The 6,790-nt window shown below is 35.9% G+C and overlaps 1 long non-coding RNA gene across 1 annotated transcript; it reads right to left on the bottom strand.

Moving 5' to 3' along the window:
* Nucleotides 1–3,559: 3,559 nt before the first annotated feature.
* On the bottom strand, nt 3,560–5,022 carry LOC124157684. The gene is made up of 2 exons (XR_006864643.1): nt 4,753–5,022; nt 3,560–3,896 (listed from the first exon to the last, which is right to left on the bottom strand). It is a non-coding gene; the product is annotated as an uncharacterized LOC124157684 (long non-coding RNA).
* Nucleotides 5,023–6,790: the final 1,768 nt, after the last annotated feature.

Raw genomic sequence — 6,790 nt, 5'->3', positions numbered from 1 at the left:
AAAGAACGCCAGCGATTCATCATCATGCTTTTTTAAATCCATTATCTTGCCGCGTTTGAAAAGCAGATTGCTTATGGCATCTATTATGAATGGATAAAAAAAATAGGAGATAGGATTTGATTTTAATGAGAATTAAATCGATTATTTATTAACTGCCTCGGATTTGAGGCTATATTGTAAACTAAGGAGGATAGTATTCCATTTGTTCTGCCTCAAAACACAGTCATCGCATAAATTCTGCATTTTCTATCTCCCATTACAAATAGATGAAGTCTCCCATTACAAATAGATGAAGTCTTTGCCCTATGCTATCGCGTTTTGATGATTTTTAAGTCAACAAAACTCTATGTTATGGTTATTTTTACTAATCGCTGTACCCTTTCTTTCTCAATGAAAAGAATAGGCAATGGATTTGATGAAAATTAATCGAAGAGAAGGTAAGAAAAGAGGTTTAAAATAGTGAAGAGAGAATATATAATACAGACGAGCAAAAAATCTCCTTATAAGGAACCGAGAAAAAATATTAAAATTAAGAATTCTCTTTTATTGATACATATTGCTCACATTTCTCACCGAGTTAGCCATTCCTTATCATTGTGAAACCATTATCGCTCTCCAAATTGATATGGTGTGCTATTATTGATAAGTTTAAATTAATCCGCACTTTGCCATTATTTCGTCATGGTATTCTAGACAAGAAAGAGAAAACTCATTGCTTTGTCACGAGGAAAAGTCATATATCATGAAAGTGGTTTTTCTATTAACTTGAATATTAATCCAATGTATATGCTACACATTTAATTTACCTTTATTTACGCTCGAGAAGTAATTATTTCAAATTTCGTATTTTATCTATATATTATGGTGGCTGTGGGTTTCATAAAACTATTTGTTTTTCATTAATTTTCTGTTCCTTTAATCATAATTAATTTGAGCTATTTACTGAATTTTCAAAGGCATCCAAATTATTCACAAAATGCATAATAAAAGTTGACAGTACTATATTTACTCAGCTCTTAAAAAAATAAAAATAATTCAACGATTAAATATTCCTTGTAACAAGTATATTTGATGATGAATCACAGTGCGACTGCATTTCAGTGAAATTGAATAACCTAATGGCTCGTGTGATTATTTTTTCTCATTGCTGCTCGTTTCAACCTGAATGTTTCCTGAAAAAAGTAGTCTTTGTTTCTGTCAACTATTTCATTTTAAAAGGATATTAATTAATGTATTCCTACATAATGAACGCGTGGCTTATATAGGTCGGCTTTTTAGGACATGAATGTTGTATGAATGTAGGAGCGTTGATGTGTGTCATTTCCTGCCTCTTGCATGACCGTGAATGTATATTTCGAACGGGAAAATATATAAGAAACATTATGCGGGATTATCTTTTTGAGAGAAGAGTACGTTGAAAATCTCCGGACTACATATTTTTCCGGCACCTTTCAATGCAATTAGGGTATCATATTATTCTGGTTTGATTATGAGAACGGTAATTCTCTCTGATTGAGTCGGGTGGAATCGCGCGATAAGTTTTTAAATGATGAACACTACTAATATGAAAATTGTGACATCCATGCAAGCCTAATCCAAATTTCTGGCGATGAATATTTCCCCACCGCATATTTCACTTTCTCTTCCAATTATTTTGTGCGGAAATTTTTCGAGGTCTCGCATCAAATATAACTGTCTCTTTGCTACCGGAATAAACCCTTAATTTGAATCAAGAGAACTGACGCTAAATGACTTTTTCCCAATCGAATTCTCCGCTCCCCAGCGCAATCGCATGGGACCTTTGCTGTCCCAACTCCTACAGACACGCACCCAACTACTACTCCCACCCCTTCAAACCCCTTACTCCTGCCTATTAGGTATTGATAATACGGTCGCCTAGATTCCGTGCAAAAATTCTCTACCCTGTGCCCAATATCCTGGTGACTTTCTCGTGTAAAAATTCCCACCCGCCATCTCCCCAATTCAATTCTGAAGTGGAGCATCGTATTCCTCCCCCGTCTCCCCACGCTTAGTCTCCTCTCTACGAAAATAAACGAGATTTGCCTCCATCCCGAAAAAATTTCACTTTTTTTTTCAATCGCTCCCTTTTTCAGCCCATACGTTTTCTCTTTCGTTCGGTTCCTTAAGGGATTTAATGCGTTGTCATGTTTAGGCGGCAGAATTTTCCCCTTTCTCTTTTTTTTGCCTGTGCACTATTATTCACTTAACGAGGTGTAGAAATAATGCTGTGACGAGTTTTATTTGAAAAATTGCATGAATAGCATTTTTAAAGACTTATTTTTGATATTAAGATAGTTTTTGTGTATTTTTTTAATCTCCTTTTTGTCTTGTAAGTTGGCGCAATGTTTTACGCGCATTGTAACTTAAGACCTTTTTGCATGGTACACGGAATTGCGCAATCAGACGTACGTGCGAAGGAGCAATCAAAATCGCGTCGTGTAAAGGCCGGGACACACATGACCGCACCGAGCCACAGCCACCTAGAGATAAGGCCCGTTCACAGGCGTGTGACGTCACTCATTGAAGTGCTACCGCCAGAGCATGGCAGAACAGAAGTAGTTGTGGTGCTGTCTGCGACGGTGGTTTAGCCGCCGAAGTGAAAATATAATTGATACCTAATTTACTCAGTCAATAAGAAAATAGTCAGCGGGTTCCGAGAAAATACTGACACGCATCAACAAAAATATTTTTCAATCTCAAAGTTATTCGTTAATATTACGTCTTATGGCACGTAACATATAACTTCGCCGTTCTCTAGAAAAAACTATTTATAACTAATTCATAAATTGTCGTTGTGAACTAGAAGTACTACATAACAATATTAAAATCTGAAATAACTTTGTAGAGAAGGCTCTTTGCATCCAAAGAGCATTTATTATTCAACATAAAACCGTCTCGAAATTCGATAGCATAAAATGGTGATGGCAAGTATTTGATTAAACCTGGTTGCATTCCATATACTTCCCTTGGATAAATAATTTCTTTCTGGCAGAGTAAAAGGTGTTCACACAAAGTCCCAAATGGATCTATTATTTAAGAGTGAATTCTTCTTTATTTTGACATTAAATTAGATATGCCCATGGGCTATGAAAATCTTACCGTAGAGCCTGAAGAAATAAGATTTTCAATGATAGTTACTTGTGACATTTGGTATCGTTGACACATCTGCCGTTATTACTCTCGAATGCATCAAAATGCAAGCCAAAATTTACGTATAGTCCAGCCTCGGCTAATAAAACGTACCCGTCCCAGGAGCTTAAGTATTTGAAATATTATTTGAGTTGAGCAAAAGTTTCCATCCCACATCAGTAGATGTATCAATCGAATAAAAAATTTGGAAGTCCTGCCATATCACCAGCATTCACATTTGTATAAAGAACACGACATCTCTTAAATCACACCTCAGATCTTACTTAACATGCATGAAGTAATCATCACAAGGAATTTTGGCGGCAGGAAAGAAAAAAACACAGAAGTAAAATACAAATATTTTGTATTTCCATTGGTCAATCAAAATAATACCTACAATATTCTCTTATTACGATGAACTAATTTGGTGAAACAAATACTGGTATTTTCTTTTGAACAAAAATCATTTAAAAGAGCACTGGCAGAAGCCACAATAACTATCTTCAATAGTTTTTCAGATGAATGTCCATTGTCACATGAACCACTTATAAAAAACAAATCCACCATAGTCCTTTATGTCACTTTAACCACTATGACATTCTGTCTTCTAGATGACAGTTTCAAATGAAGTAATGGCACCCTCCTCCTATGACACTTCTAATTCAACACGAGTTATCTTCCCCATCTTCACCCGCAAGGCCACAGGTTCTTTTCTTGTCACTCGCTGAGAAGTGAAGATCACACGACTAAAATTAATAAATAAGAAAAAGTCATGAAAATTACTAAGTAGTTATTTCATTTCCAATTTTAGGCATTTCTGCATGAGAGATATCTAATGACTAGGCCAGTAAATATAGGAGATCATTATGTACCTTAAAGATTTTTTTAAAATTTAAAACTAGACCATAAGATAATTTCAGATGATGAAAGCCGGGCATAGATAAATTACGGTTCATTGCACCAATTGTTAGAGAAAAACGCAAATTTTCATTCACGGTTGTTCAGACACACCAATAACATAGTATAGCATAGTATAGAAACATACGTTTCTGACGCGACTTTTGCATTTCTCATGATTAGATGCTATCCATGCAATTTATCAAGTAAATATCGTTGGTCTTACGGAATTATATATAAGCTGAAATTAATTTGAACCCAAGAACCCTAGAAATTTATGTGCTTTACCCCCTAATATAAGTTACGACGCCAAAATTAAAAGACTGGTAGTTTCATGGAAAATACCTAAGCACATTTAAATTATCGCGCAGATAATTCACATTGCTTTTCAGCTATGAGTAACAAAAGTATAGTTAAATAAGCACTGTTTTTCTGAGTTTTTAGACGCATAACACAGCAGAGGGCAAGATACTAAAGAATATTCGATGCTATAAACTTGGCAGTCTATATTATAATTCCCAAGAAACTCCTTCAACCTCACGTTTACTGAACGAAATAATACAAAAAATTCAGCTAAAATACAAGAATTTCCAATTGAAATACCGCTTCTGTATTTAATTCACCACTTTTAGTACTGTCAACATCCCCAAGACACATCTACCTAGAAATTACATCCAAATAATTACAGCTAGAAAGAGTACATACCTTAATGTTTTCCGTCGAGGTGAAACTGTCTCTTTTTATCCCCCATATACACTTCTTCTTCAGCTCAGGATCTTTTGGAAAGTTAAAAACTTGAACCTCGGGTCCACTCCTGTGGAGTTTTCTTCGCATGCCGGCACTACACACGTGAAAGGAACTTTTTAACAAAAAGGCCTCACAAATACACGTTTATGAAGTCCAGCGAATGAAATTCAATAATAAAGGAAACTTCACTACCCTCAGAAACTTAAATTTTCACCAACTAACACCACAAAAGTCCCTAAAATGTGGTAAAACGTAACGTAAAAACACTCGTAAACAAAGTGGTCTCCAACGGCAGCCGGAACAACACAGCACTTCTCGTGGTGACGTCAGAGCCTCAGCCGTCGCTTGTGACGGGGCCTTTTCTCTAGGTGGCTATGACCGAGCCCGCACCGACACACGGCCGAGTGTTGGACGTGCTACGGCGAGAAAGGAAAACAATGCATTCAGACGCGTAGGGACACACACCACCGCACCGTGCCCGCACCGTCACCGTGCTTGGAGACCGCGCCGAGTCCGCACCGTCACCGACTAGTTCAGTTTACTTTTTGACGGTGACGGTGCGGGCTCGTGCAACATGGAGAGCGAGAAACTTATTGAAGAAGTGCGGAAATTCCCAGTTCTGTATGACCAAACTGTGGATAATTATCGGAATGTCGAGTACAAGGAAAGGGTGTGGAAAATGATTTCCGAGAAACTGAAAGTATCAGGTATGTCACATTTTTATATTCTTTCATTTCGTTATACAGAGTGTTTATTTACCGTGTATAGTGCATGTACAAGTTTGCAACAGTTTCTACATTGGTCAAACATCTCAGTACTTAATGAATAGGAATTCACAACTCAAATCATCAATAAAAAATAAAATACAGTTATGTGCCCTTGCACAACCCAGATTATTCAATAGCCATTATTTCGACTTTAGTAATACCAAAATTTTAGAAAATGAATTAATTTTAGCGAAGCGGTTGATAAAAGAAATTATATATATTTCAAAAAAATGAAAATTGTTGTAATAAAAGATCGGATATTGATAATTTGAGTATAATTTATTTTTACTTTATTGATTTTCTCTGAATGTAACCATGGTCTACAAAATAATCATTGTTACCATAAACAAACAAACACCACAAATTAAGTCACGTTGAACTCCTGTGTATCCCTTTTCTCAATTACTTAATACTGAATTTGTCGTTTTATTTTATTATAAACTAAAAACAGTATTGTAACTTTATATATTTATGATTCCAAATTTTACTATCATATCATATTTAATTCATCCATATGTTTATCTCATTTTCTTTTTCATAACTAAGCCCTTTAGAAGATATACAATTATATCGAAGCGTTGGCTAAATTTGGTTTTTATTTATTTCGACCTAAACTCCAAGAACTCACAAAAATATACATAAATAAGTTTAAGAAGAGGTCAAGAAAAAATAAAAATTTAACAATAATAATTAACGCACTAACACAGTTGAATTTCCAAAGTTGAAAGTTGTAGTTCAAAATAATATCGCTACTTGTACGTTAAAGTCCAATGTCATTTGGCGGTAAATCTTGGGCGTCTTATATTCCCAGTGCAGCCCTCACTTGCCACTCTACACTTCCAACTGGAGAGTTAAAGAAATCCTTGAGTTTTTCTCGAACAGCAAACGCTTCTCCTGTTGACCCTCCTCGTTGACGGGGTAGGTCTTGAAAATTGCAGGCCCTGCTAGGGAGGCTGGTGCTCTCAGTCCCATCTTTGCTTTCATTTAATGCTGACATGTTAATTCCTTCATTATGTCGTATGAAATTGTGGAGGACGCAAGCAGCTAGTACTAAAGTCGTAATGTTTTCAGGATTTCCTTGCAACCGTCGGGAGAAAATGCGAAACTTCTGTACCAAAATTCCAAACGCATTTTCAGAAATCCTCCTAGCTCGGCTTAGACGGTAGTTAAATATCCTTTTGTCATCTGTCAAACCTTTTCCAGGATAAGGTCTCATCATATATCTTTTA

Source organism: Ischnura elegans, chromosome 1 (genome assembly GCF_921293095.1).
Source record: "Ischnura elegans chromosome 1, ioIscEleg1.1, whole genome shotgun sequence".
NCBI classification, from domain to species: domain Eukaryota; kingdom Metazoa; phylum Arthropoda; class Insecta; order Odonata; family Coenagrionidae; genus Ischnura; species Ischnura elegans.
This window is presented reverse-complemented; position numbering and strand designations above follow the sequence as displayed.